This window comes from Cyanistes caeruleus, chromosome 18 (assembly GCF_971803275.1).
Source record: "Cyanistes caeruleus chromosome 18, bCyaCae1.hap1.1, whole genome shotgun sequence".
Classification (NCBI taxonomy): Eukaryota; Metazoa; Chordata; class Aves; order Passeriformes; family Paridae; genus Cyanistes; species Cyanistes caeruleus.
This window is the reverse complement of record NC_141718.1, coordinates 465,005-486,381: the sequence shown is the minus strand read 5'-3', so window position 1 is coordinate 486,381 and position 21,377 is coordinate 465,005. Positions and strand designations below refer to the sequence as shown.

The 21,377-nt window shown below is 49.6% G+C and overlaps 1 protein-coding gene across 4 annotated transcripts in view; it reads right to left on the bottom strand.

The window, feature by feature from the left end:
- The window catches only part of RIMBP2 (RIMS binding protein 2), a 92,490-nt gene that overhangs the window by 57,778 nt on the left and 13,335 nt on the right, over positions 1-21,377 (bottom strand). For all 4 annotated transcript variants that reach the window (XM_086856456.1, XM_086856460.1, XM_086856459.1 and 1 more), the window contains exon 2: positions 9,196-9,333. The gene's annotated coding sequence lies outside the window, so the exon portion shown is untranslated. The remainder of the gene's footprint in view (positions 1-9,195; positions 9,334-21,377) is intronic.

Here is a 21,377-nt window from a genome sequence, read left to right as displayed (position 1 = left end):
CCACGGCTCGCTGGCCACGGGCAAGGCAAGCCCTGCTTTGGGCTTGGGCCACTTCTCACAAGCCAAAGGCTTTTGTGCTTTCTCCTGCAGCATTGTGGCACTGCAGGGGAGCCCAGAGTGACACCACACAGGAGTTCAGCCCTGGAAGAAAGGGAAACACCCAGCCTTGTTCTTGGCATTTTTAACATGGAGCTGCATCTGCATCCCCAGAACAATCTCCAAAACCACCTGAATTCTAAACCCCTAGAGGATGCTGATGGATTTTTGAAGACTGAGCAAAAGAGAGGCTACATTAAAAGTGTGGCCCAAACTCCCAAATTCAGTATGCCACAGAATCTCTCACATTTTCAAGAACACGAGCCAAGAAAGCAGTGCTGGTCCAGTGGTGTAACACAGCACTGGCCCTTTCCAAAGCTGTGAAGAAAGCTGAGTTAATGTGACCTAAATTTCAATACTTTTTAATCAGCAACTCTTCAAAAGACCAGACAGTAGAGGAGTAATGGGGGATTTTCCTTTTGTTCTGGAAAAGCTTCACTCCACATCCTCAGCTGCAGCACACAGGCTGATCCACAGGCACAGAACAGCTTCTCTCTGCAACTGGCTGAGCTAAGAGAACAGCCTTCTAAAAATAATTTGTTTTGTTCAGCAATAGTTTTTGTCGTTATTCCTCTCTCTGTGGTTTTGCAGTCGGTGAGGAAGGATCATTTTTCCTCACAGATCTCTGCGTGTGTTCCAACAGCTCGAGCCAGGCTCTGATTTTTCAGCCTGCTTTGGAACCAGAAGAGGCATTTACAGGCTGGGAGACATTAATGTCACTCGAATCAAACCTACTTGAGACACTTTTATTGCCATGCTCTAAAGAAAAGATTCAAAACAAGACTTGTGGGGGAAGAAAATCAGGAAGAAAAATGTTGGAGCTGTTTCTCCCTGGCAGAAATAATCATTCTACTCCTGCTGTTTGCAGCTGGAACAACCTGAACCCTGCTTGTTCCCCCTGGAGAGCAGCCCAGCTCCACACGGTGGGAATTCCTCCTGTGCCTCTCTCATCCATCATCAGCACCTTCCCTGCTGCCCTGCAGGACCTGCACAGCTGCTGCTGCACCATCCCAGCCCTGCACAGGACCTGCACCAGGACCTGCACAGCTGCTGCTGCACCATCCCAGCCCTGCACAGCTGCACAGGACCTGCACCAGGACCTGCACAGCTGCTGCTGCACCATCCCAGCCCTGCACAGCTGCACAGGACCTGCACCAGGACCTGCAGCCACTGCTGCACCAGGACCTGCACCAGGACCTGCAGCCACTGCACCATCCAAGCCCTACACAGCTGCACAGGACCTGCAGCAGGACCTGCAGCAGGACCTGCAGCAGGACCTGCAGCAGGACCTGCAGCAGGACATGGAGCAGGACATGGAGCAGGACATGGAGCAGGACATGGAGCAGGACCTGCAGCAGGACCTGCAGCAGGACCTGCAGCAGGACATGCAGCAGGACATGCAGCAGGACATGCAGCAGGACATGCAGCAGGACATGCAGCAGGACATGCAGCAGGACATGCAGCAGGACATGCAGCAGGACCTGCAGCAGGACATGCAGCAGGACATGCAGCAGGACATGCAGCAGGACATGCAGCAGGACATGCAGCAGGACATGCTGACAGCTCCCCCTCCTGCCCCCCAGCTCTCGGGCAACCACCAAGCCTGGAGATGGTGGTTCCATCAGACAGACTGATGGAAACCAGGCAGAGAAACCAGCACCAAGCCCAGAGGACCCCTCGTGAGTCACAGAGCACAGCTGCCAGCTTGGCCCTGCAAAATGCTCACAAACACATTATTACAGGGCTTCTGTAGCTTCTTACTTCACCAGCACTTTGGAACTGTGGAGCTTTCTCCTTTTCCATACATTTCATTTTTGTACCACATATCCACAGAGCGTTCCCAAAAATCACATTTACTTTTTGCAATACACAAGAAAAATTACTCCACTTTCAATACATTTTCAGACAATTCAGAATGTTCTTTAAATTACTATTCAAGCTGAAACAGTTGTTTTGAATTTTCACAAAATAAAAATTGGAAAAAACATCTGATCATCTTCAAAGCCATCCTCATACTTCAGTATTGACCCCTGTACATCTCTTACTTCAAATAAATTAAAGTGTAGAAATCTCAATCTGCAAATCAAATCTGGCTCTGGACTCAAACATCAGCAAATTTCACTAAATACATTGCAAATTTCAGCAACTAAAACACTTTTGATTTTTTTTTTTCATTTTTAGCTCTAACTCCTCCTTCTTCACAGAATTCACAGAAAACTCTGCCATTACCAAATCCATGCTTCCTGTGACAGGAACTTCACTCCAAAACCACTTCATGGCTAAAGCGTGGATGACTTTCCTGAGCACCCACGACAGGCAAGATTCCTGAGGGGCTTCAAATGTTTTTATTGACCTGAGGGAAAAGGGCTTCACCCCTGTAACAGGAGGTGAAATTTCTAAATTAGCACATCTAACGTGGTGCTCAGCCCCTCCACGTGATTTAACACGGATTTCCCAGTGCCTCCCTGCCTGTTCTTCCCAGGTTACTAAATGTGGTGCTACCTTCCCCCAAAGGTAGAGATTTCCCACTCACACTCCAGGGCTTGTCTTGCTTTTAAGATTAATTATATGGTAATGTGCTAAAAATGCTGCTGCATGGGAGGACTGCAGCCTTATTCATTTTATAGATGAGGACACAGTCCTATTTCAGGAAAATTATTTCCAGCATCTGAAGAGTTGAGATCTTGCACAGGCCCAGCTCAGCTGCCAATCTAACCTGGTTCACGTGGCGAGAAGATGCACTCACAGCTAGGATCCGAGAAATAGAACTGAAATTAAAATCCAGAACTGAAGTCAAAAAGCCCAAAAAGCCTCCAGACTCCAGCTGCTGATGCAGCAGCAAAGGGAAATGGGGTGGGGAAAACCCACAGCAATTTTCTGTATTGGAGATGTTCTGTGAAAGTGGATTTTCCCCCCTGGGTTTTCTGCCAAGGGGAAACACAAACTGAGCTGCCTGCAAACAGCTACTGAAGGCAAGCACCTGCTCCAGCGAGATGTCCCCTGTCCCTGTCCTGTGTGCCCTGTCCTGTGTCCCCTGTCCCCTGTCCTGTGTGCCCTGTCCCCTGTCCCTGTCCTGTGTCCCCTGTCCTGTGTCCCCTGTCCCTGTCCTGTGTCCCCTGTCCCTGTCCTGTGTCCCCTGTCATGTGTCCCCTGTCCCTGTCCTGTGTCCCCTGTCCCTGTCCTGTGTCCCCCTGTCCCATGTCCCCTCTGTCCCTGTCCCATGTCCCCTGTCAATTTGTCAATTTGTCAACTCCAAATTTGCAAACTACACAATATTTTTATGGAGAAAACCAGGAACAGATTCTCTTATGAATACATTTTGGTCAGTCTTCTTTATCTTTTACTTACTCCCAGCTTCACAACCTTGGTTTACATTTCAGAATCTGACAGGAGCAGGGCTTATTCCAACTAAACCAAATTACAGGTATTAATTAATGGCTCATGCTTGTTTGCCAGCTCCTGCAAGCAGAAGGGTAGATAAAAATGTATTTACAGCAGAATTTAATTACCCATTTTCAAGCCACTGGCCTCCTGGCAAAAGTCTCCCAGTGTAGTGCAGAGCAGGACTTGGATTAAGAATTAATTTACTGTCAGGAGTGATCTGCAGTTTAACAGCTTAATCAGGTTTGCTGTGAAATTGGTGGAGAGCTCTGGAGCCTGCACTGCCCCAGAGCTGCCACAGCCCTCCCAGGCTCCCCAAAACCAGCAAATCCAGCCTGTCCCAGCACCAGGATCTAACACAGCCCTCCCAGGCTCCCCAAAACCAGCAAATCCAGCCTGTCCCAGCACCAGGGCTGACACAGCCCTCCCAGGCTCCCCAAAATCAGCAAATCCAGCCTGTCCCAGCACCAGGATCTAACACAGCCCTCCCAGGCTCCCCAAAACCTGCAAATCCAGCCTGTCCCAGCACCAGGGCTGACACAGCCAGCCCAGGCTCCCCAAAACCTGCAAATCCAGCCTGTCCCAGCACCAGGGCTAACACAGCCCTCCCAGGCTCCCCAAAACCAGCAAATCCAGCCTGTCCCAGCACCAGGATCTAACACAGCCCTCCCAGGCTCCCCAAAATCAGCAAATCCAGCCTGTCCCAGCACCAGGGCTGACACAGCCCTCCCAGGCTCCCTAAAACCTGCAAATCCAGCCTGTCCCAGCACCAGGGCTGACACAGCCTTCCCAGGCTCCCATCACAGCCCCAGGGCTGGGCAGGCATTGTGCCCCTTCCTCCTCCTCCAGCTGCATCCCAAAGACACTGGAGAGCAGGAATAGCAGGATTAGCAGGGAAATACAGGCCAGAGTGTGCCAAACATCCTCCCTTGTCTCATAAATCACTGTGCCAATAGAGAAAAGTGCTGATAAAAGCAGACAGAGGGTTTTAGCACAGAAATTCTGCTTTTAGCTGCATTCAGAACTGTCCCCACCGTGGGCAGCACACAGAGCTCCTTCAGCTGAGGATGGAAACAGGGAGGAAAACTTTGACATCACAGCTGAGATACAATTAGCTCAGAACTGAGCCTTTGGATTGGTAAAATTCTGAAATTTAAAAGATCTTGATTGCCTTTAAAAATCAAATCAATTCGTGTTTTCTACTAGAAGCCAACTGATGGAGTAGTACCAGCCTAAGAGCTGAAACAGAAAATGTCATGCCAGAAATAAGGGTATAAAAACTGTTCTCTTGAGCTTTCAAAGCCAGATTTTAATGGTCTCAAAGGCCGTTTCAAAAATATGAATAAACTTCTCTCATGGGGTATTTAGCCAGGCTGAAATACTCCAAACAAAGTCTCTGAAAATTATCATTGGCTGTCAAAAATCCTGGTGAGAATCCTAGAAGGGCTTTGGAGACCACACCAGCCCAGCAGCTCACCTGAATACTCTGCTCCATCTTCCCTGCCAGGGTCATGGATCACCCTGATGCCTCCCATTCTGGCACCCAGGGACATTTAAATCACATCTTCCACAGCACCATCTCCTTTTCACCCTGCCTGCTTTCCTTTCCCTCTGAAGATGCTCAGGAGGTGATTGTTAAACCCCCCAGCACCTGCAGAATCCAGCGGTGCTCCCGAGGGGAGCAGAGCAGCCGTTCCCAGGAGCTGCCCACGAGGTTCCTCTCACAGCTGCTGCCTTTCCTCTGCCACCAAGGGCAGGTGCTGGGCTGGCTGTGCTCAGTCCCAGCTGGGCTGGCAGGGCTGGCACGGCTGCTCAGGCTGTTCTGGCTGCTCAGGCTGTTCTGGCTGTTCTGGCTGTTCTGGCTGCTCCAACTGCTGCAGCTGCTCCGGCTGCTCTGGCTGTTCCAGCTGCTTCAGCTCTTCCAGCTGCTCTGGCTGCTCCAGCTGTTCCAGCTGCTCCAGCTGTTCTGGCTGTTCCGGCTGCTCCAGCTGCTCCAGCTGCTCCAGCTGCTCCAGGCAGTTCCAGCTGTTCCGGCTGTTCCGGCTGTTCCGGCTGCTCTGGCTGTTCCAGATGCTCCAGGCACCTCCAGCTGTTCCAGGCACCTCCAGCTGTTCCAGGCAGTTCCAGCTGTTCCAGGCAGTTCCAGCTGTTCTGGCTGTTCCAGCTGCTCCAGCTGTTCCAGCTGTTCCGGCTGCTCCAGCTGTTCCAGGCAGTTCCAGGCACCTCCAGCTGTTCCAGGCAGTTCCAGGCACCTCCAGCTGTTCCTAGGCAGTTCCAGCCGTTCCAGCTGTTCCAGGTGTTCACCTCCCGCCCGTGCTGGCCCCTCGGTGCCCCAGCAGCCCCACCCCTGACCCCTCCCCTCCTCCCAGCCGGGAGCAGCAGGTCCTGGCAGGTCGCTGTGCACATCCCAGCTCCAGGTGTGTTAACCCTTTCCTGCACTTACAGCAGCCTGGCTTCCTCCTCCTCCTCCAGCACAGCACGCCCGGGGTTCCAGGGCTGCTCTGCTGCCACACAGGAATTGTTTTGATTTTTAAAATCTCAGATCCCACCACAACAGGAAACTGCATTCAAACCGCAGCTTTTTCTGGACATTCATCTGAATTTTTAACTTGCCAGCTATTCAAACACAATTTACACTCTCACATGAAGCTACTCCGTGCTGGATTCCTTTCAGCATCAGACGGTGGTAGGCTTAGCTCCTCACTTTGTGCATTCAGAAGAGAATTCTCCCCCTGTGCAATCATCTTTGCACTGGATCCCTGCCCAGGGGAGCTGCTGGGAGCGGGCACCAGCAAAGCCCACCCCCATCTCAAGTGGGAAGCCAGGCTGCAACCCTGGAAATGCCACGGCACAAAAAAAGCCTGCTCGTCCCAATTTCTTCCTGTTATTTTGGTATACTTCAGGAAAAAACCCAACAACACATAACTCAGTAATTATAACCTTTCAAAAGTGTTTTCCTCTCCCCCAAACTGCTAAAATCTCGCAGAGCTGCAGCCAAAGTTCTAACAGAACTATTTTTAGCTTTTGTCATGCAGGGAGTATCATGAAGTAGGTCTCATCCTTCTATTAATGCAAATGTATTTAAGCAGCCAGGGCAGGAAAGTTTAAAATATGCTAATGGCTGTTTGTGTGGAGTGCAGCCCCTGATGCCTGTGCTGATGTGTACACACCACAGACAGGGTGTGAACACCTTCCTTTAAGGTGTCAACAGGTACTGACAGCTCCATGAAGGGATGGCCACGTGCAGATTTCATTGCCACATTTGTATATTTCACTAACTCCCACACTCAACAGCCTTTTCATTCATGCTGGTCTTGCTCTCTGGATATTATTTTGACCTTTATCTGCCCCAGAGCGTGCAGCAGTGTCCCCTCTGAGATGTGACCAGGCCTGGAGAGCTGTGCCAGCACCTGTCAACGCCTCACCTGGAAAGCTGAACTACATTTAAGGAATGAAGACCATTTTTAATGACACACAAGTCAGCAATTAGAGGAGAATGTGCTCACACAGCCATAAACAAACAAATGGGATTTAAAAAACCAGAGTTCAGTCAGCCAGAACAGTGCAAGGAGAGCCCCAGGCTGGGTCACGGGCACAGAACCACAGCAGAGCCTCGTGGGCAGAACCTGGGAGGGTTTCAGTGACAGCTGGGAGCCCAAAACCCTGCTCAGAGCTTCCTGCCAGGGCAGGGGAATCCTGCCTGCCCTCAGCAGCCAGCCCATGGAGAGATAATGGCTCATCCCATCCCATCCCAGCTCCAGCCCTGTTTCCCCATCCCAGTAACTCTCCATCAACCCCATTATCCTGGGATTATTGCAAAAGATCAAATCCCATTCAAATGCATCTTCCAGTTATCTGTACAAATATGGGTTAGCTCTAGAATTGCATTTTATCTTCTGTTAGCTGAAATGTTACAGCAGAATGTTTGAAGTGTTTGCACTCATCTTCTCTGTGTGCCTGTGCCACTTTGATTCTGGGGTTTTACCTGTGGGAAATGAACTGCAAATCTTCATGGCAACGACACCAAACGTCATCTGCTGCTTGAGCAGAGCCAGGGAGCTGCAGAACACGTTCATGAGGGGCCTTAAAGCGAGTCACCTTCTGCTCCTTCATGAGCAGAGCTCACAGCATCCTCTGAATTCTGAACTCAGAGCAAGAGTTAAATTCTCTCTGCCTTGCTGGAATGAATAGTCTCAGATACATCTTCGGGAACTCAGGCCAAGATGCTTTTGGCTCCATATAAGCATCTTTAAAATGTGCTGCTGATTATTTATATAGCTCATTATCTGCCTGCTGTGCTGAGCACGACTCCTTCCCCTGGTCCACCCACTGCCCCTCAGGTAAAAGCTTTGAAGGTGTCTGGAACCACTGAGAAAGGAAAACATTTACCAGTGCAGCCACCTGGGAGGGAATTTCAATGGGAGCCAGCGAGGAGATCTCACCAGCATTAGATTTGGGAGACAACTTTTCCTTCAAACACAGAAAATCAACATTTCAGCACGGGCAGTGCAGGATGGACTCAGAGAAGCAGCAAACAATCGTTCCTCTCCTCTCTTCCCAACACCCAAAGCCAAACCAAAGCTTTTTGCTTTGCAACACTTCGTGTCTCCTGAAGGCAGCAATTATTAGTGGGAAGGAAATCATGGTGAAATCCCCACTGGCCCCAGGCTGGGTTTCTGGCAGGGTGCTGGGCCTGGCTCTGCAAACTCACCCTCCCTCCCCAAACACCTCCTGCTGAGGCATCAAACCATTGACAGCACTTCTTCCTTACCAGAAATGTCTTTCAGCACACCTTAACATTCAGTTCACGTCACTGCTATCTAATTATCCTTTTCACAAGCAGAGATGCAAAGAAGGTATTAACAGCCGTTCAAAATATCACATTTATGCACTTTTCTCTTGTCATATTAAATATAATTACTTCTGATGCAATCAAACTCATATCCTTCAAATGGATAAATCCAGCACCAAATTTAGAACCTCGAGCTTCAAACATCAGGCCCTTAAAGCAGAGCTTTAAGCCTTTACTTTCAGGTCAGTGAGGTACAAAGAAGAATAAGTGAGAATGCAAAGTTTAAAAATGGTATTTTTAAATGAACTTTCTTTAAATTATTCTGTTAGCAACTGTTTGCAAAGCGTTTTGAAGGTGACAGGTGAGATATGAACCACATCTCAGAACTCAGCACCAGGAGCTGGGGACCACCCAACTCACCGAGCCTTCTAAAAGTTTCTTCTCCAAATTCAAAAGGTGCCTGGAAATCAGAACATGTGCAAGCACAGAGAAATCCAAGCAGAACCCTCTGCTGATACTCGGAGCCAAGGCCAGGAGGGATGCAGCAAACCAGGCTGGGATGTGCTGATTAAAGCACAGACTGCACACAGGATCCTGCACTTTGCATTCCTGCACGCAGCACTTGCCACTGGCAGCATTTCTGTCACATTTCTGCCTTTTGAACTCTCATCTCAGGCTCAGGCTGCATCACAAGCTCACAGCTTTCCTGCAGGTGCTGCCCTGGAGTTTAGGAATTGGTACAGAGAACCTGCCTTGAGGAGGGTGGGGTAAAACCCTCCCAAAATCTCCCCTCACACATCCCCACCCCTCTGCTACCATGCCCATGCAAACAACAAAAGCCAGAACCAAAGCAGCAGCGTGGATTGCAAAGCAAAACTTCCCTTCAAATGTTGCCACAAAACTGTAAAAACAAAGCCAGGACTTACTAAAAGCTGCCAGAGATGAAGCCTCGGGTTTAAGGTGGTGACATGAGACTGGGAAATCTGGCTCTCTTCTATAAACCAGGTCTGATCAAATATTTTCTGTGGAGCTGCAGGCTGCAGACATGCTGGATCATTTCCAAACTGCACAGGATGAAACAGAACCAGTCAGTGGCCAGTTTGTTACAAGGCTGTTTGCACTTGCTCTCCCCTTGCAGCGTTTCCCCATCATCATCCTCCCTGCACTGCCCCCAAAAGCTGCAGGAAACTGATGGTCAATCATCCATTACACACAATAAACTCCACTCTAAATCAGTGGATTCAGCCCTGAGGAATAAACGTTTTTGTCATGGCAGGCAACAAGACTGAAACCCAACCAAGAACTCCAAAATAAGCCTTAAATGGTATCATCACTGGAACGCTGAAAGAAAATCATTTCAGAGGGCAAATGAGTGGAAATCAGTCTCAATGTCTTCTCTAAGAAATGTAAGGACATAGAAGGAAGCAGAAAAATTCTGTCCAATATTTCTCACTACAGTCTGCACGTTTGCCAGAATCTCTCTTTATAGCAACAACAAAGGTTAATACAAGGCACCATTAGAAATCCTGGAGGGTTTTTGCTGTCTCACCCACTCATCTCACAGTGCTCCTTAGCTTAATAGGGATCTTTAAATTTGGTATTTCAAATCTTTTTGGATGGAATCAGTGAAGACAACTTTCTCAAATTCCTTTTCAGAAAGGTTTGGGAACAGCCCCCTCAAATCCACTACATTTTCATGCCAATATCCTTTGAAGTCCACATGTTTCTGAGAAAGGATCCTCAGCTTGGGATGGCTCAAATCTACTTAATTCTCTGCTAAGCATTTTTTGTTCTGGCCAGCAATCAAGCAGCATTTGCAGAGTGAGTCAGTGGAGAGGGTGAATCACTGAGAGACGAAATGCAGACTCTGGGTAAGAACTCCCCCGGATCTCTGGTAGGATCCCAGCTGGTGACAGCTCCACAACCCAGGGAAGATCCAGGACAGCTCTTCCTCCCTCGGGCAGAAGCAGCTTCCCTTCCTCACACCACGTCAATTCCATGCCACCCACAGCGTTCTGAGCCGCTTCCTCAAGAACCACAAAAACTGGGGGAAAGTTCCTTAAACACAGAGGGACCTTTGCAGTGAATTTCTGGGAGAACTTTTGCTCTGTCCTCGCTTTCCCACTGAGTCCTCACAGCTCCATCCTCACATTCCTGCGAGATCCAGGTCAGGATAAGCAAGTGCAAAGTGCCTAGAGCTATTGGAAGAGCAGGTCTGGAAGCAGATTGTGCTGCAGCTGGGGCTCTGAAGCATTGAGGCATCTTCCCATAATGTTTGATTTGGGTTGTGCTTCCCTAGCTAGAAAATAAAAAACCTCAGTAGAAAGACCTGCTAATTAAGCTCAGCCAATAAAATTCTGGTGAGCCCCCACCTTTGCAGGGGTGGCTTCACTGGAGGGGCAGGAGGGAGCTCAGCAGGGCTGGGGGCAGCCCCCAGAGCATCCCCAGAGCATCCCCAGAGCATCCCCAGAGCATCCCCAGAGCATCCCCAGAGCCATCCCCAGAGCCATCCCCAGAGCCATCCCCAGAACATCCCCAGAGCATCCCCAGAGCATCCCCAGAGCCATCCCCAGAGCATCCCCAGAGCATCCCCAGAGCATCCCCAGAGCCATCCCCAGAGCATCCCCAGAGCCATCCCCAGAGCATCCCCAGAGCATCCCCAGAGCATCCCCAGAGCCATCCCCAGAGCATCCCCAGAGCTTTATCCAGAGCATCCCCAGAGCATCCCCAGAGCATCCCCAGAGCTTTATCCAGAGCATCCCCAGAGCATCCCCAGAGCATCCCCAGAGCTTTATCCAGAGCATCCCCAGAGCATCCCCAGAGCATCCCCAGAGTCATCCCCAGAGCCATCCCCAGAGCCATCCCCAGAGCATCCCCAGAGCATCCCCAGAGCATCCCCAGAGCATCCCCAGAGCATCCCCAGAGCATCCCCAGAGTCATCCCCAGAGCATCCCCAGAGCCATCCCCAGAGCATCCCCAGAGCATCCCCAGAGCATCCCCAGAGCCAGCACCACAGGCAGCAGCAGAACAGCTCCTGCATCCTCCTCCTGCCCCTGCAAACTGCTCAACACCTCAGGGCAGCAGCAGCACTGCCCCTTTCCCCCAGCACCAGCTCTGTGCCCCCGGGGGCTGCAGTGCTCACACTCATCCCTGTGCTGCCCCCAGCACCAGCTCTGTGCCCCTGGGGGCTGCAGTGCTCACACTCATCCCTGTGCTGCCCCCAGCACCAGCTCTGTGCCCCTGGGGGCTGCAGTGCTCACACTCATCCCTGTGCTGCCCCTGTCCCCAGCACCAGCTCTGTCCCCCCAGGGGCTGCAGTGCTCACACACATCCCTGTGCTGCCCCTGTCCCCAGCACCAGCTCTGTCCCCCCAGGGGCTGCAGTGCTCACACACATCCCTGTGCTGCCCCCAGCACCAGCTCTGTCCCCCCAGGGGCTGCAGTGCTCACACTCATCCCTGTGCTGCCCCCAGCACCAGCTCTGTGCCCCCAGGGGCTGCAGTGCTCACACTCATCCCTGTGCTGCCCCCGGAGCCAAAGGAACCTTCCCAAAGTGCCCCAATGTCCTCCTGCAGCTCCCCCTTGCCCGGGCACCTGGGCTGGCCAGGGGTCCCAGCCATCCCCAGCAGCATCTCCCAGCTCCCTGCCCCGTTCCCCAGCTGCACACAGCTCCCTTCCACACCCTGATTCTGTTCATGAGCCCAGATCAGCTGCTGGACCCCAAACCTGCCCCACCCATCCCCTCGTCCCTGCACCAAGGGAGCACAACACGCTCTGGGGCCCGGATTGTGCTAAAACCCATCCTGGAACAGAGCAGGGGAGACCATGATAACCATGAATCAGTCCTTCCAAAGACTTGATTTTCTCCCTGAAATGGAATTCTAAAAATCCCTTTGGACAGTGTCCCTCACACACAGCATGAGGCATCTGAATGCATCCTGTGTGCACGAGCTGAATATCAGAGGTCGCAGTCGAACAGATTGCACGCAGTTAATGACAGATATTTCCACCCAGACCCCCACATTGCCACCTATTTTTAAATGCCTTTACTTACATAATGCTTGGTGTCTTCATCAGCACAAATCTAATTCCGATGGCAGCATCAAGTGGGACACGGGAAATCGCTCAGAAAAGGATGGATCCTCTCAGGTCTGCTGGGCTTGGGCCTGCAGCTCACAGCTTTTATTTATTCATGACTTTCCTGAGCAGAGCCGGTGGCTGCTGAACAGGATCGTAATTCAATCCTCCCTGGAACCTGTCTGACTCATTAAGGTGCAGCCTGGCTGCTGAAGAACTCTGGTGACAGAGCCTTTTGCTGGGGAAAGATCTATTTTGAGAAGTCACTTCATGCTCTGCAAGTTCCCCACGTTTGGTTTTGAGGGATGGCATGGCTTCTTAAAGACACAAACAAATGCACTGAAGCACATCCAGAGCACGGATTGCTCTGCTGCAAAGGATGCTTGATGGGCACAAGCCTTGAAAATGCAAATTCCCAGCTGCAGCTTGGTGCTCAAGCGCAGGATTTGTAATCCAGGAGTTGTTTTGCTGAGAGCTGTTACCACTCCTGTGGAATTCCAGCCTTCCCTTAGGGCTCTCTGGGTATAAAAGATAAAGAGGTCCCTGCAGTTTCACAAATGTATGGCTCTGGTATCTGCAGTCTCTATAAATGCAGGTAAAAATCCTGCCAGAGCCAAAACCTTCTGGTTATAGAGTTTATACAGAGTTCTGATTGTAGATTATAGAGTTACTCCTTAGAGTTTTCACTCTAAGGGAAAGTTCCAGGTGAGAGGAGCAGCAAGAGGAGCTGACCCTTCCCTGCTGCAGCACAGGAGGAGAGTTTGCTGAAGATCTGCAAAGCCTTTCCAGGAAAATCCCTGCCAGGAGCTGCAGGGCCAGGCTGAGGCTCCTGCTGGGCACTGCCACAGCCCTGCAGGACACAAACCACACAGGAGCCAAACCAGCCTGCTTGGAACATCCACCCATCCAAAAGATGCTGCCACTGCCTTCTCTGGTCTCTAACTGCACATTAGAAACTGCTCAGCAATTAACTTCGGTCCTAAGCTGGAAATGGTGATCAAAGCATCAGGAGCCAGGTTCCACACGGGACAGGAGCATTCAGCATGGAAGGAAAATGCCAACAATTGTAAGTTAGATCACTCCACTGAAGCAATTCTTAAATGTGGAGCTTGTAATGTAAGATACTTCAATAAATCCTTCACAAAACACATTTTAATCTTTCCTCTCCAATTGAAAAGATTTTCCTGACCTCCCTCTGCTTTTAATGTGTCTTTTTCCTTTTGCCTCTCTGTGAGTATAAATACTCAGCATTAGTGAAGTAATCAGCACTGTTACAATGTGTAGTAGCTCTGCAGCTCTGCACTGTGTGGGTGTCTGCAGAGAAAGACATATTTAATTCTAACCAAGCTGATCTGTTTTATTTACTGTCTACAATCAATTTATTACAACCTATTACTGCCCTGGTACGTACAGGAAGGTGACAATCAGACAAGCCTTGGACTGGGAGCACTGTGAATTTTCAGGCTGAAGACACCACAGGTTCATCACCTGCGCTGTGCTAACGCAGGCTCAGCCACTCAGTACCCACAGCACAGAAAAATCCTGCTCCTCTCAGATCCCCACTCGCTCCCAGGGGGAATTGGTGGAGAATTTCTCCCCAGCAGCTCCCGGGGAGCCTCTGCTGAAAGATGAAATAAAAGCTGTGCAGCTGATTCTGCTGGAATCTCCGGGGCTGGAGCACACAGGACGTTTGGGTTGGTGTTTCTGTCTTCAGCCAAACCTTACCCTGGACCCTGTCACAGCTGAGAGCACGGAATTACCCTGATGCTGTTTGTCCTGCAGTCTGAGAGCTTCTTGGTGTGTTAAACAATCACCACTTTTGTGCCATTACACCACATTTCAAAGTCACAAAACGAATTAATTAGTGAGCTCGTGCCACCTCGTCCTTAATCTCATTAGGAAAGACTAATGGCTACAGAATCAATTATTTCATACAGATTACTGCCTCAACACCATCAGCCTTTACATCACTCATTCTGAATTTTCAATTCCATTGTCATTTCCTCCACTAGTTTAATTACAACCCTTAATTAAGCCCCTTCTTTAATCAACTTTATAGCTGTGTCCATTCATTTATGGCTGCATATAAAGTAAGAAACAAAACCAAACTATCCCAGAACCATGGGGCCAGCAGCAGAGCTTTCCCAGGATTTGGTTGTCCCAGCCTGTGCTCCAGGAGCTGCAGGAATTCCTTCCTGTGCTTTACCCACAGAAAACTCAGAACAAACACAAAGAAACCCGACATTTCTAGCTAAGGTTGACAATTCCATAACACAGTTTCCATTTGGCAGCTCCTGACAATCCAGTGGATTTGAGATGGTGTGGACACACCTCATTGTTTCTCAGTTCAGTTTTTGGGGGATGCAGCTGCTGCATTTTCCAGAAGAGCTCACTTCACTTCCAAAGCAGTAATTGAGATTTTCCAGCTTCCCTCTCCACTATCATAAACAGTTTGTATTTCTTTCCAGTGCAGTGTGGGAGTAACAAGTTTCTCCACTGGTCTAGCACATTTGTACTTTTCCTTTTTTTTGCTGATTTTTTTTCCCACAATGGTAAAAAAAATTATTTTTCAAGTTATTTCCTGATAAAGAGCCCAACTGTTTGGGTTTTTTTTACTTCAATTCTATCTTTCATACTCTCATGCATGACTGATGGAACTGCTCAGTGACTTTTCTTTAAGATCTACTAGAATAAATGCACCAAAGGGAAATGAGCAACAAAAATGAGAAAAGCCACCACCCTCTCTGTATGCAAATTTCTTCTCTTAAATACAAAAAATGAGACCATGGGAATCCTATTTCAGTGAGCAAATTAACAAAAGGTCAGAAAGCTTGATCTTTGTCACCGGTGTCCTCTGTCTGAAAGCTGAGCTGCCATTTAAATATTTATTAGGGAGAGCAGTAATTGCAGGTTGAGAGCTGTGAGAGAGCTCTGTATGCACAAAAGAGGAAACTGAAAATATTCATGACACGGGAGATATCCCACCCAAGGTAAATTTGGGTGAAGGAAAGGAGCACTAACCTGGACTCTTGGTAATTTATGAATCCAGACACATAAGGAAGTGTCCTAAAGACTTTTAATACTGGGGTCTGTTCTGGGACTCGAACACAGGAGAGAAGCTCAGACTTTACCAGCCACTGAAAACTGATGAAAATGGGAATGTTCCCATTTTGGCCCCCCAGGAATTTCCCCCCAGTCCCAGGGAGCCCCAGCCCTGCTGAGGATGAGGCTCTGCAAAGCCCAAAGGGCAGCACAGCAAACTCACAGGAGAGATCATCTCCTAAGAGAAAAATGCTTAAACAGCTTCCTTGCAATAACCTGGCTGCTTGAAAGGGAAGTAATTACGAGATAAATAACAGCAAAACTCTATTAAAATACACACAGTGAGCTTGACAGGAATTCTCCCCAGCCATCAGGAGAGAATGAGTATTTGGCTTTCCAGGAAAGATAATTACCTGCAGGGTCCCTACCTAATTATCCCATGGCACTGGGAGTTTTGAAAGCAAGCTGTCATTGGAAAATGGAAAGTGGGCTCCAAAAGAAAGAATCACAACTTCTTGTGAAATGATTTTTGGAAGCTTGTACCAAAACCTGCTCCTTGGTTAGACAAGGCACCATCCCAAAGTACTCCACTGATGACACCTGGTGGAGTTGTCAGCTCTCTGAACACGTTTCAGACTGAGGCAAGCAGGGACCAAACTGCAGGACTCTGGACCTGTACTCTGAATTAACCTGATGTTTTTACCACTATGTTCTGTCACTCTTCACTGCAGCTCCCATCCCTGCAGGCTGTGCCATTTGTCAGACACAAGCCCCGGCCTCATCTGAGCCTCCAGCATCCCTCAGAGCCTTTGTGGTGAGCTCAGAGGTTCTGTTCCTCTGCTGGGATGGGCCATGAACATCACTGCAGGGTGCACCTCGGGTCCCAGGATTGCACACCGCCTCCACCCTGCTGAGGGAAACCCTCCTGGGCTCCTCACTGCCCTTTGCAAGGAAAGAACATCCTCCAGTGTTATTGCTGTGCCCTGCAGTGCAGGTGGGCAGGACAGAAAACACCTCACAAGAGCTGAGTAACAGCTGCTTAGAAAGGTAACCTGAACTTTCCTAGAGGTTGGCAACCTGAACCTGTTGATTCCAGCTAAAACAAAACCCCATTTCCTTCTGAACCTGAGCTCTGGTGACAGACACAAACCTCACCCTCGAAATGCAGACACCTTTTCTGGCCTGGTTGTTGCCTTTAACAATCCTGCTTCCCCCAGCAGTTTGGTCCTTCAGTGGAACTGCTCTGGTGGCTCTCAGCTCTTCCATAGGATCAAGAACAAATGAGCAAGATGTGTTTATCATCAGACAAAAAAAATCCTTCTTTCCCTGTTCAAACAGCCTCCCAACATCAGCCAGACCGAACAATTCCCACCATGACAGCAGAGAGGAAACCCTACTGAAAACACAGAGCTCGGCTTGTGGCTAATTACACAGATGGAGCTTTGGGAGAATGGGGATCCTGATTGTGAATGGGAAGATTGTTGATTCCATTTTTTAATAAATAAATTTAAAAATTAGAGCTGACTTGTCCCTTGCAGCTCAAAGTAAGAAAGAACAATGGGCAGTCCTGGAGGCTGTCCAGGCATGCAATCCCAGCCCTGGAACAGAAACATCCAGAGCCTGCATCTCCAGAATGATAAAATTAATGCAGACAGTTGGCAAGAAAAAACCCCTGATAAGCAATAAAATGCTCACACCAACCAATGGAAAACACTGCAGAAAAACTCTGATTTCCTTGGATTTGATGAGTGAACGATGTGGCAACGTGAACTGCTTCCTTCCAAGTGAAGGAACAAAAGCCAGCCAAGGACCGGGCTTTTATTTTTTTAATTGGAACAATAAAATCTTCAGCAGCTATATGAACCCATAAACTATTAAACTACTTTCCACAGCTTTCCACACTTTCCTGTGTCTGAGATCAGCAGGGCTCTGTGCTCCCTCCCTTTGAATCAGCCCCTCTGTGACCTCCCTGCACACAAACCCTTCCTCCATCAATGAAACTCCTCACAAAACCCAGCACTGCTGCCAGCTCCCCTCAGCAAACTCGAGCCTAAAAATCCTCCTCTCACTTCTCACACCCTGCCCTTAATTCTCCTCTTTCCTGCAGCCAATATCACATTGTCCTGCCCTTTCAGTTTAAAAATCTCCATCTCTCTGATTTGCATCGTGGCTTTGCTGGAGCTGACACCAATTCTCCAAAGCACTGCAGTCTTGAGGGTTCCCATATTTTTAGCTGCTGTGCCAAATTGCTGTGAATTTAATTAGTTAAACACCTATCTGCAGAAATCTGTGCTAAATTCAGAGTGAGAGTCTGCTGTCAAAAGTTTTTATGACAAATTCAAAGCAACTTTGGTACCTTCTGGGCAGGAAGCTCTGATGTAAAATGACTCATGCTGCTGTGTTAATCTAAAAACCACTTCTAGCTGGAAGTCTCAAAAAGCAGAGCATCACAGAACGTGCCAATAAATCCTGTGGCCAAAGCAAGACGTGATTCCTGGGACAAACACAAATCTGACTAGATGGAAAAATTAATCATAATTTATTCATTACTCTTTAATGCTCTGATACAAAATTTACAAGGACAAACTAAGATAAAGAGGCAAGAGACCCGTCTATACCACTGAGAATTTCTTTCATAAAGTATAAGTATGAAATAATTCACCTAATTTACAAATTAGAAAGAGGTTTTTGAGCATAAGGCTGGCTGCTTTCTCCTTTTATTGATGCTGCAGGTGTGGAGAGCTGGGGTGAGGAATGCCCCGTGCTCACAGCACTGCACAGGCTGCAGGGCAGCTGAGCATTAACCCCCAGCTCCAGCCTGGATAAACCTCCTGGCTGAGAACAGAAACCTTAATGAGCACCAGATATCTTCTAGAATATTCTTTTTAATGGGAAATTTCACAACATCTCATATGTTAACAGGGACTTCACATTCAGGTTCCAGAGGAGTACAGGGGACGTGCACAGGGCAAAGCTGTCACAGCTCCAGCCCCATCCAGCAGAGCTTTTAAATCTCCATTTCCAGCACCAGGAATGAACCAGCCCCTGCATCCCCCTGCAGGAGCTCCACACTAGCAAACAATGCCTGCCTTTTCCATGGGGCTGTTGATTTTTATTTAAATGAATTGTGGATCAGCCAGACCAGTTTTTCTTTCATTTCACACATGTAACTAATATATTTCTTACTGGAATTATCCCACAGTGATACTACCACAAGTCTGAGGAGAATCAGGCCTTTAAGCCCTAAGTATTATCAACATAAAATGTAAATCCTTTAAAAAGGATTTGAGGTGGCTTTTCATGAGAAGATGACAGTCAGGAGAACGTCTGACTGCCCCTGCCATAAACAACAGGACAAGGGCTGGAGATTGCTGTCTGTGAAGAATCTGGAAGTGAAGCCAGAGCTCCCCGAGAGCAGCTGGTGCCTCTCCACAGCCCTGGCATCCCCTCCTGGCACAGCAAAACCATCCCTTGGGCAGGAGCAGCAGCTCCCCTGGGCAGGCAGGGCTGGGCCAGGGGCTCCTGAGCCCCCCAGGCCACGGCAGCGCTGCCCTGGGCTCTGCCCTGGGCTCTGCTGGCAGCCACAGGTGATGCCCGGAGAAACGGAGCTGCCAAAGCAGAAACTGAACCTGCAGAATGCACATCGTGCCCAGTGCCAGGCTCTGACACGAGCCCTGCTGGCTCTGTGCCCAGCCAGGCAGCCAAGAACACCGAGAGCAGCTCTGGAGCAGCCCAGCCCTGCAGCCTCCCCACAGCTCCGGGCAGAGCACCACAGCACCGACACATCATCATCATCATCATCATTATCATCATCGTCATCGTCATCCTCATCATCATCATCGTCATCATCATCATCGTCATCATCATCATCGTCATCATCATCATCATCGTCATCATCATCATCATCCTCATCATCATCATCCTCATCATCATCATCATCGTCATCATCGTCATCATCATCATCATCCTCATCATCATCATCATCCTCATCATCATCATCCTCATCATCATCGTCCTCATCATCATCATCCTCATCATCATCATCATCATCGTCATCATCATCATCGTCATCATCATCATCACAGATGGGGCCACATCACCCCTGCCTCTCCAGCCACCCCTCAGCATCAAAAGCAAAAGCTCTCCCAGGCAGCTCATTCCCACCACCTTCCACTGCCATGGAGCAGCTCTGGCCACAGCTGGGAACGGGAGAGGGGCTCTGGGAGGTGACAGCGGTGGGACAGGGCAGGTGACACAGCAGGTGACAGCAGTGGGACAGGGCAGGTGACACTGGTGGGACAGGACAGGTGACACTGGTGGGACACGGCAGGTGACACAGCAGGTGACAGCAGTGGGACAGGGCAGGTGACACTGGTGGGACAGGACAGGTGACACTGGTGGGACACGGCAGGTGACACAGCAGGTGACAGCAGTGGGACAGGGCAGGTGACACAGCAGGTGACAGCGGTGGGACACAGCAGGTGACACCGGTGGGACAGGACAGGTGACACTGGTGGGACACGGCAGGTGACACAGCAGGTGACAGCAGTGGGACAGGGCAGGTGACACTGGTGGGACAGGGCAGGTGACACAGCAGGTGACAGCAGTGGGACAGACAGCAGCCACGCTGCAAACAGCCCAGCAAAGGCACAGGTGAGAAGGAAGGAGGCTCAGCCTGTGAAAGCCTCACTGCTGCTGTGCCAGAGCTGGGGACCCTGCAGAGGCTGGGGAGCCCTGCTGGGACAGGTTCTGCTGAGCTGGAGCCCAGTTTGGACAGGTTCTGCTGAGCTGGAGCCCAGTTTGGACAGGTTCTGCTGAGCTGGAGCCCAGTTTGGACAGGTTCTGCTGAGCTGGAGCCCAGTTTGGACAGGTTCTGCTGAGCTGGAGCCCAGTTTGGACAGGTTCTGCTGAGCTGGAGCCCAGTTTGGACAGGTTCTGCTGAGCTGGAGCCCAGTTTGGACAGGTTCTGCTGAGCTGGAGCCCAGTTTGGACAGGTTCTGCTGAGCTGGAGCCCAGTTTGGACAGGTTCTGCTGAGCTGGAGCCCAGTTTGGACAGGTTCTGCTGAGCTGGAGCCCAGTTTGGACAGGTTCTGCTGAGCTGTCCTGTCCCAGGGATCAGCTCCCAAGCCCTGTGCTGCTGCTCCCTCTCTGCAGAAGGAGCAGGTTGGCTCAGAGGTTGTGACTCTGCCCTGGAGTTATTTCCCAACCCAAATGATCCCCTGATTCCAGGACTCCATGAACCAGTCCCATCTTCACCCTGAGCTTCCCCCTCTCACCTTCCACACAGCACATTCCAGCTCTGCAGGAAAGCTGTTAGCACAAATATTGCAATACATCCTTCCAACTGAAAATAAACCAAAAAAACCCACCCCAGCACATCTCCTGAAAGTCTTTACCTTGCACATTCTGCTGGCAGGCTTCGATAAGCACACTAGAGGGAAACTAAGAGAGCTCCAGACGGGAAAGGTTAATATTGCTGTGGTGTGGCTTGGCTTTGCACAGTGATTAGGCTCCCTGCCAGCCTGATTCCTTCAATGTTTTAACTATCTGCAGCTGAGTGATTACATTAATAAACTTCCAGAGCAGACAGCACGCTGAATCAAGCCACTGTTCATGTAGGAAGAGAATGGATGTCTTTAAAAACACTCTCTCTTCTAAACTCTAGGGGAAAAAGGCAAACCCTGGCCTGATTTTCTCCAAAAGAATCCTTCCTCAGAAACCTCCAGCAACCTCTTGATTCTCAGCAGGATTTTTAGGACCAGAATTCCCTCTCAGCTGAAGAAAGGAATTTTTCTTTATTTTGAAGGTTGTAGCAGCAGATCTAAGGTTCCTGTGCATCACCCATCACAGGTGTGCATAACTCAGATCCCAGCCACAACATCCCCAGAAATTATAGTTTGGAGACCTTGAGGTCAAAAGCATTCACCTGTTCTATCCAGGCTGAGAGGAAAAATCACCAGCAATGATTCATAACCAGAGAGGAACAGGTG